Raw genomic sequence first — 10089 nt, 5'->3', positions numbered from 1 at the left:
AAAAAAAAAAAAAAGAAAAACCTCTATGAAAACACAGTAATCCAAAAAATGTATTATGACTGGCGGCTATTAAATTAAAGAAAGCTGGCTTACAGGGGTATATCAGCCTCTTAACCCCTTAAAGACGCAGCTCATTTTCACCTTAAGGACGCAGCCCTTTTTTTGCAATTCTGACCACTGTCACTTTATGCATTAATAACTCTAAGATGCTTTTACAGATTATTCTGATTCTGAGATTGTTTTTTGTGACATATTCTACTTTATTTTAGTGGTAACGTTTCGTTGTTACTTGCATCCTTTCTTGGTGAAAAATCCCCAAATTTCATGAACATTTTGAGAATTTTGCATTTTTCTAACTTTGAAACTCTCTGCTTGTAAGGAAAATGGATATTTTATATTGATTCACAAATACAATATGTCCACTTTATGTTGGCATCATAAAATGGACATATTTTTTACTTTTTGTAAAAATTAGAAAAGTATAGCAGCAATTTTCAAAATTTTCATGAAAATTGCTGAATCTGAAGGTACAGATGTTACAGAACTACAACTCCCAGCATGCCTGGGCAGTCTAGGCATGCTGAGAGTTGTAGTTTTGCAACATCTGAAGGGCTACCGTTTGGGCACTGAAGGGTACAAGAGTCTTGATAGAATAATACAGATCTGTAATGTTGTATGATGTGTATCTTAATTCTGTAATCTTGTATGATATATCTTGATTCTGCCGTTTGTAACCGCAAGGCTCGTATCGTACTTCTCGTTATCTCAACTGCTGATTCCTAACTGTTGTGCACGTACATCCTGTTCTTGTGTTCTGCTGACTTGTAACTATTAAGCAACATGGTATATATATGAACGTTGGCAAATAGTAAAACAGAGCGTACTTAGACGGCATCTTGTGTGCATGTATTTTTTCCACACCTGACAAGACGCTCTCCTGGCCAGTACAAGCCTTAAGCCAAATTGGACCTAGTACCAGGGGTACAGAAAAGACAGAGAACCAGTACCAGGGGTACTGAGTAGATTATACAGTTATACCTTTCAGCTGGGGGCTCAGTCCGGGGTCGAGAGGGTCATCCTCCGGACCGGTAAGAACCATATCCTTGTGTGGTATTGTCGACCCGGGGGGCACTGGCCACGTCTCGATTCCAGTAAGTATAACAGTTACTTTCATATCGTGTCTGGGACACAGTATTACAGTATTTGCCTTCTGTTCAGGGAACAGGGGAAATGAGGAACTAAGAGTAATTTGACAATCCAGGGTGGTTGTCTTGTTTCAATTTGGCTTAACGCTTACAAAACTTCTTGTATTTCTGTTTAGTTCTGTTTAGTGTTTTACTTGTAACTTCCTTTTTTCCTTTAAGCTTAAGAAGACACGTGAGTATACTAACCATTGCTTTAATGTCTAGAGTAAGGTGCATATAACTGTTATAATATTAATACTAATAATAATAATAGTAATAATCTGCTGGTTCTCAAAACATCTGTAAGACGCCCCACCCTCCCGGCTAGAGGAAACTTGATGACCCGGGATGTGGTGAAAGCAAGTGACAGTTTGTTCAGAGATACCGTGCATGCTCAGTGATTGGTGCAATTAAATCAGAGAATCCCTAATCTGTTGAGAGGAATCCAAATCCAGAGATTGTGGTTTTGCACCAATTACTGAACATGGGTTCCAAATCATCTAAGTCATATCCTCCTCCCCTTCCCAATGAAACATGTAAGGCTTATGTGGCCCGAGTTAGCCCTACAGGATGGGACTTAGTGAATCCATGGGTAGATGATATAGCTGGTTGGTCAGAATTCATGAAGGACTCCAGCCCATTCCCAAAGGAGGGGGCCAATGATAAATACCACCTGACCCCCACTCTAACAACTACATTTGTAATCTCGAGAAGGGTAGAGAACGTATATGGAGAGAATTAGAAGAGGAACTTAACCAAGTTTTCAAACAAAAATCATCACTGCCTATTGCTGTGGCATGCAAACAAAAACTTGGTGAAACTGTTACTGAATTTTTGGAAAAGGTTCACAGCATGTTGGCGTTATGATGCAGGGCTGTGTAAATTGTTTGATAGGATTAGAGATTGTTGTCAGAAATAGAGACTCAAAGTTTTGGTGGAAAAGCAGGTGATTTGTGAAGGAGAAAGCATGTGAAGCAGTGTGGGGAATGTAGGATGAGCAGAGCTGACACTGCTGGAATAAATGAAGTGAAGATGAGTGTTCAATGCTATGGAATGGAGTGATGTGGTAAATCGCTTGGAAAGCCCTGTGTATGTGGTCATATGATGGCGTTTATAGGATGGTTCTTATGATATAAAGTATGTTATATATGTGTGAGGTGTATAGAATCAGGAGTGTATAGCAAATGACCAGTGAATGTTTTCCCTGTGAAGCTGTTGTGTTGTAATGAAAATGGTGTTAAAAGAAAAATATATTCACGTGGTATTAAATTGAACTATTTGATGATATTTCATTAATTTCTTGCCTTCACAGTAACACAGGGTTGATGCAAAAAAAATAAAAATAAATGAAATTTATCAGGAAATGCGATTAATTGTCTGATTATATTACAGGAGTAATAAGAGAAGAAGTTTGGCCAAGAAGATAAAATAAATAAAAAAAGTGATCACTATTTAATTGATAAATATTACTTTAGGCATTTAAAATCAAGCTAATGGTTTACTGGATTATAAACAATGCGCATTGGAGATAATTATTTTTACATTTTTTTTAAGAGAGCTGTGTACACTTTTATTTTTATATCTTTGGTGAGAATGTGGGCCCTGTGTGTTGTACGTTAAGTATTTGTAAATGTCGGTATTGTTACATGTTACATGTTTCTCTTATGTCTCTTAATGTAAAGTAACACTGTCAGTAACACATGTGATAATAGACGTTTCATGGTGACTGACCAGAACTGGGGAAAGACAAGAAGCCAGACTCAAAGGGGCGGTGACTGGTGACACAGAGGTTTGGGAGGAGTAAGGCGGGGTTTACAGGGAGCATGACAGCCTCTTCCTCTTCTTCGGATCTGGAGTAGTTTTGTTTTTCAGGGGATATGTATGTATGTGCATGTATGTATATATTGTCACGATGCCGGCTGGCAGGTAGTGGACCCTCTGTGCCAGAGAGGGATTGGCGTGGACCGTGCTAGTGGACCGGTTCTAAGCCACTACTGGTTTTCACCAGAGCCCGCCGCAAAGCGGGATGGTCTTGCTGCGGCGGTAGTGACCAGGTCGTATCCACTAGCAACGGCTCACCTCTCTGGCTGCTGAAGATAGGCGCGGTACAAGGGAGTAGGCAGAAGCAAGGTCGGACGTAGCAGAAGGTCGGGGCAGGCAGCAAGGATCGTAGTCAGGGGCAACGGCAGAAGGTCTGGAAACACTGGCAAGGGACACACAAGGAACGCTTTCACTGGCACTAAGGCAACAAGATCCGGCAAGGGAGTGCAAGGGAAGTGAGGTAATATAGGGAAGTGCACAGGTGATAACCCTAATTGGAACCACTGCGCCAATCAGCGGCGCAGTGGCCCTTTAAATCGCAGAGACCCGGCGCGCGCGCGCCCTAGGGAGCGGGGCCGCGCGCGCCGGGACAGAACAGACGGGGAGCGAGTCAGGTAGGGGAGCCGGGGTGCGCATCGCGAGCGGGCGCTACCCGCATCGCGAATCGCATCCCGGCTGGCAGCAGGATCGCAGCGCCCCGGGTCAGAGGACGTGACCGGAGCGCTGCAGCGGAGGGGGAGAAGCGAGCGCTCCGGGGAGGAGCGGGAACCCGGAGCGCTCGGCGTAACAGTACCCCCCCCCTTGGGTCTCCCCCTCTTCTTGGAGCCTGAGAACCTGAGGAGCAGAGTTTTGTCAAGGATGTTGTCCTCAGGTTCCCAGGATCTCTCTTCAGGACCACAACCCTCCCAGTCTACTAAAAAAAAATTTTTTCCTCTGACCTTTTTGGCAGCCAAAATCTCCTTGACCGAGAAGACGTCCGAGGAGCCGGAAACAGGAGTGGGAGGAACAGATTTGGGAGAAAAACGGTTGAGGATGAGTGGTTTGAGAAGAGAGACGTGAAAGGCATTAGGGATACGAAGAGAAGGAGGAAGAAGAAGTTTATAAGAGACAGGATTAATTTGACACAAAATTTTGAAAGGACCAAGATAGCGTGGTCCCAACTTGTAGCTAGGGACACGGAAGCGGACATATTTAGCGGAGAGCCATACCTTGTCCCCAGGGGAAAAAACGGGGGGAGCTCTTCTTTTCTTATCCGCGAATCTCTTCATGCGTGAAGAAGCCTGTAAGAGAGAATTTTGGGTCTCTCTCCATATAATGGAAAGGTCACGAGAAATTTCATCCACAGCGGGCAGACCAGAGGGCAAGGGGGTAGGGAGGGGGGGAAGAGGGTGACGGCCGTACACCACGAAAAATGGGGATTTGGAGGAAGATTCAGAGACCCTGAAATTATACGAGAATTCGGCCCATGGAAGGAGATCTGCCCAGTCATCCTGGCGGGAGGAAACAAAATGTCGCAAATAATCACCCAGGATCTGGTTAATTCTTTCTACTTGTCCATTGGACTGGGGATGATATGCAGAGGAAAAATTTAATTTAATCTTGAGTTGTTTACAGAGAGCTCTCCAGAATTTAGACACGAATTGGACCCCTCTATCCGAGACAATCTGCGTAGGCAACCCGTGAAGACGAAAAATGTGTACAAAAAATTGTTTAGCCAACTGAGGCGCAGAAGGAAGACCAGGAAGAGGGATGAAATGTGCCATTTTGGAGAATCGATCAACGACCACCCAAATAACGGTGTTGCCACGGGAAGGGGGTAAATCAGTAATAAAATCCATACCAATCAGAGACCAAGGCTGTTCGGGGACAGGCAGAGGATGAAGAAAACCAGCGGGCTTCTGGCGAGGAGTCTTATCCCGGGCACAGATAGTGCAGGCTCGCACAAAGTCCCCAACATCCGTCTCCAGAGTCGGCCACCAATAGAAGCGGGAGATGAGTTGCACAGATTTCTTGATGCCCGCATGACCTGCGAGATGGGAGGAGTGACCCCATTTGAGGATTCCGAGGCGTTGGCGTGGAGAAACAAAGGTCTTTCCTGGAGGAGTCTGCCTGATGGAGGCAGGAGAAGTGGAGATCAGGCAGTCAGGTGGAATGATGTGTTGCGGAGGGAGATCAACTTCTGAGGCATCCGAGGAACGGGAGAGAGCATCGGCCCTAATGTTCTTATCGGCAGGACGAAAGTGAATCTCAAAATTAAATCGGGCAAAGAACAGAGACCACCGGGCCTGGCGAGGATTCAGCCGTTGGGCCGACTGGAGGTAGGAGAGGTTCTTGTGGTCGGTGTAGATAATAACAGGAAATCTTGATCCCTCCAGCAGATGCCTCCATTCCTCAAGTGCTAATTTAATGGCTAGAAGCTCTCGATCCCCGATGGAGTAGTTCCTCTCCGCTGGAGAGAAGGTCCTAGAGAAAAAACCACAAGTGACAGCATGCCCGGAAGAATTTTTTTGTAGAAGAACAGCTCCAGCTCCTACTGAGGAGGCATCAACCTCCAATAGGAAGGGTTTGGAAGGGTCAGGTCTGGAGAGCACGGGAGCCGAAGAAAAGGCAGACTTGAGTCGTTTAAAGGAGTCCTCTGCTTGAGGAGGCCAAGACTTGGGATCAGCATTTTTCTTGGTTAAAGCCACGATAGGAGCCACAATGGTAGAAAAATGTGGAATAAATTGCCTGTAATAATTGGCGAACCCCAAAAAGCGTTGGATAGCACGGAGTCCGGAGGGGCGTGGCCAATTTAAGACGGCAGAGAGTTTGTCTGGATCCATCTGTAGTCCCTGGCCAGAGACCAAATATCCTAGAAAAGGAAGAGATTGGCATTCAAACAGACATTTCTCAATTTTGGCATAGAGTTGGTTGTCACGAAGTCTCTGAAGAACCATACGGACATGCTGGCGGTGTTCTTCTAGATTGGCAGAAAAAATTAGGATATCGTCCAGATATACCACAACACAGGAGTATAACAGATCACGAAAAATTTCATTGACAAAGTCTTGGAAGACGGCAGGGGCATTGCACAGTCCAAAGGGCATGACCAGATACTCAAAGTGTCCATCTCTGGTGTTAAATGCCGTTTTCCACTCGTCCCCCTCTCTGATGCGGATGAGGTTATAGGCGCCTCTTAAGTCCAATTTAGTGAAGATGTGGGCACCTTGGAGGCGATCAAAGAGTTCAGAGATGAGGGGTAAGGGGTAGCGGTTCTTAACCGTGATTTTATTAAGACCGCGGTAGTCAATGCAAGGACGTAGGGAGCCATCTTTTTTGGACACAAAGAAAAATCCGGCTCCGGCAGGAGAGGAGGATTTACGGATAAAGCCCTTTTTTAGATTCTCCTGGACGTATTCGGACATGGCAAGAGTCTCTGGGGCAGAGAGAGGATAAATTCTGCCCCGGGGTGGAGTAGTACCCGGGAGGAGGTCGATAGGGCAATCATAAGGCCTGTGAGGAGGTAGAGTCTCGGCTTGTTTTTTGCAGAAAACATCCGCGAAGTCCATATAGGCCTTAGGGAGACCGGTTACTGGAGGAACCACAGAGTTACGGCAAGGGTTATTGGGAACCGGTTTTAGACAGTTCTTGGAACAAGAGGACCCCCAACTCTTGATCTCCCCAGTGGACCAATCCAGGGTTGGGGAATGGAGTTGAAGCCAGGGAAGTCCAAGGAGAATCTCCGAGGTGCAATTGGGAAGGACCAAAAGTTCAATCCTCTCATGATGAGATCCGATGCTCATAAGAAGGGGCTCCGTGCGGAAACGTATGGCACAGTCCAATCTTTCATTATTTACACAATTGATGTAGAGGGGTCTGGCGAGACTGGTCACTGGGATGTTGAACCTGTTGACGAGAGAGGCCAAAATAAAATTTCCTGCAGATCCAGAGTCCAAGAAGGCCACTGTAGAGAAGGAGAAGGCAGAGGCAGACATCCGCACAGGCACAGTAAGACGTGGAGAAGCAGAGTAGACATCAAGGACTGTCTCACCTTTGTGCGGAGTCAGCGTACGTCTTTCCAGGCGGGGAGGACGGATAGGACAATCCCTCAGGAAGTGTTCGGTACTAGCACAGTACAGGCAGAGGTTCTCCATACGGCGTCGTGTCCTCTCTTGAGGTGTCAGGCGAGACCGGTCGACCTGCATAGCCTCCACGGCGGGAGGCACAGGAACAGATTGCAGGGTACCAGAGGAGAGAGGAGCCGAGGAGACGAAACGCCTCGTGCGAACAGAGTCCATATCTTGACGGAGTTCCTGACGCCTTTCAGAAAAACGCATGTCAATGCGAGTGGCTAGGTGAATAAGTTCATGTAGATTAGCAGGAATTTCTCGTGCGGCCAGAACATCTTTAATGTTGCTGGATAGGCCTTTTTTGAAGGTCGCGCAGAGGGCCTCATTATTCCAGGACAATTCTGAAGCAAGTGTACGGAATTGTACGGCATACTCGCCAACGGAAGAATTACCCTGGACCAGGTTCAACAGGGCAGTCTCAGCAGAAGAGGCTCGGGCAGGTTCCTCAAAGACACTTCGGATTTCCGAGAAGAAGGAGTGTACAGAGGCAGTGACGGGGTCATTGCGGTCCCAGAGCGGTGTGGCCCATGACAGGGCTTTTCCGGACAGAAGACTGACTACGAAAGCCACCTTAGACCTTTCAGTGGGAAACAGGTCCGACATCATCTCCAGATGCAGGGAACATTGGGAAAGGAAGCCACGGCAAAACTTAGAGTCCCCATCAAATTTATCCGGCAAGGATAAGCGTATCCCAGGAGCGGCCACTCGCTGCGGAGGAGGTGCAGGAGCTGGCGGAGGAGATGACTGCTGAAGCTGTGGTAGCAACTGTTGTAGCATAACGGTCAGTTGAGACAGCTGTTGGCCTTGTTGCGCAATCTGTTGTGACTGCTGGGCGACCACCGTGGTGAGGTCAGCGACAACTGGCAGAGGAACTTCAGCGGGATCCATGGCCGGATCTACTGTCACGATGCCGGCTGGCAGGTAGTGGACCCTCTGTGCCAGAGAGGGATTGGCGTGGACCGTGCTAGTGGACCGGTTCTAAGCCACTACTGGTTTTCACCAGAGCCCGCCGCAAAGCGGGATGGTCTTGCTGCGGCGGTAGTGACCAGGTCGTATCCACTAGCAACGGCTCACCTCTCTGGCTGCTGAAGATAGGCGCGGTACAAGGGAGTAGGCAGAAGCAAGGTCGGACGTAGCAGAAGGTCGGGGCAGGCAGCAAGGATCGTAGTCAGGGGCAACGGCAGAAGGTCTGGAAACACTGGCAAGGGACACACAAGGAACGCTTTCACTGGCACTAAGGCAACAAGATCCGGCAAGGGAGTGCAAGGGAAGTGAGGTAATATAGGGAAGTGCACAGGTGATAACCCTAATTGGAACCACTGCGCCAATCAGCGGCGCAGTGGCCCTTTAAATCGCAGAGACCCGGCGCGCGCGCGCCCTAGGGAGCGGGGCCGCGCGCGCCGGGACAGAACAGACGGGGAGCGAGTCAGGTAGGGGAGCCGGGGTGCGCATCGCGAGCGGGCGCTACCCGCATCGCGAATCGCATCCCGGCTGGCAGCAGGATCGCAGCGCCCCGGGTCAGAGGACGTGACCGGAGCGCTGCAGCGGAGGGGGAGAAGCGAGCGCTCCGGGGAGGAGCGGGAACCCGGAGCGCTCGGCGTAACATATATATATATGTATATATATGCGTATATATATATGTCTACTGTTTGAAATTGAGTATGTTCATAGTACCTGTATATACAATGTCCCGAGGGTGACCATTTAACCTTCTATTCCTTTCGCATCATACCTGAATGCCCTGTAAACCTCCTGAGAAGAGACCTCACATGTAAACTCAAATTACATATCACTGCATCCCAGTCCAGGTTACATGTCACGTCTGACCTCGCACCCATAGTCACACCTGCAGGGTACTAACATTATCCTGTTATGTCCCCGACCCAAGTCCCACCTGAGGTAGACCCCATTGTCTGGTCACATGGAGACCATGATGTGGGACACATTGACTGTACACCATACAAGGCAAGACTCAAACCAGACATCCTCCCGGTCTACCAAAAACAGTACCCCTTGTCATGTAAAAAAAAAAAAATCAAAGGTATCCGCCCTATGATCAAACATTTCCTACACAATAGAGTTTTAGAACATACTGTCTCTCCCTACTGCACTCCAATTAATACTGTCTCCAAACCCAATGGTACTGTCTGTTTTGTACAAGACCTGAGAGCCATCAACAGACTAATTGTGTCTATTGCCCCTATAGTTCCTGATGTCACCCAACTGTTGTCATCAATCCCAGCACAGGCAACTCATTTTTCTGTCCTCGATCTGAAGAATGCTTTCTTCTCGATCCCAGTGGACAAAGAGACCAGACTCCTTTTTGCTTTTTCCTTTGAGGGACTACAGTTAACCTGGTGTACAATGCCCCAGGGGTATGCTGATTCACCAGTTGTGTTCAGCATTGTCCTCCAAGCCTTTATAAAATCATGGCACGCCCCCCAGGGTTCTGTTCTCCTCCAAAATGTTGATGATTTGTTAATGTGTAGTTTCTCTGAGGAGGCCTGCCTTGAGGATGGGGTTGTGAACAGGTTGAATATCTGGGTTTTGTTCTGCCAAAATGGAGTTGAGCAAGTCTAGAGTCCAGTCTGTAGCGGGCCTGGTCACCCCGCACGCCCAGAAGGAAATGCAATCTTTCTTGGGTATGATTAACTACTGCAGACAGTGGATTCCCGACTGCTCATAGAGATGCTACCCTATCGGGCAAACCAGATCTAATCAAATGGTCCTCATAAATGTACAAAGCTTTTAATGACAAGTCCAGGGCTAGGTCTCCCAGATTACAATTTGCCTTTCCAAATGTATGCACGAGACAATTGTAAAACCATGGCGGGTGTGCTGACACAATTTCACGGAGGCAAACTGCGTCCTTGTGCTTTTTTCTCAAAGGTGATGCCCGTCTCCGTACAGGGGATGCCGGCATGTCTGCGAGCTCTTGCTGCCTGTGCTATGATTGTTGAACAAGCTACCATCAT

The 10089-nt window shown here is 47.7% G+C and overlaps 1 long non-coding RNA gene across 1 annotated transcript in view; it reads left to right on the top strand.

Annotated features, from left to right (window-relative positions):
• The window catches only part of LOC130276531 (uncharacterized), a 29986-nt gene that overhangs the window by 981 nt on the left and 18916 nt on the right, over positions 1 to 10089 (top strand). The gene's annotated exons all lie outside the window — the stretch shown is intronic.

The sequence above is a fragment of the Hyla sarda genome, chromosome 1 (assembly GCF_029499605.1).
Source record: "Hyla sarda isolate aHylSar1 chromosome 1, aHylSar1.hap1, whole genome shotgun sequence".
In the NCBI taxonomy this organism is placed as follows: Eukaryota; Metazoa; Chordata; class Amphibia; order Anura; family Hylidae; genus Hyla; species Hyla sarda.
Note: the sequence above shows the minus strand (reverse complement) of the source record. Positions and strands in the feature narration are given on the sequence as shown.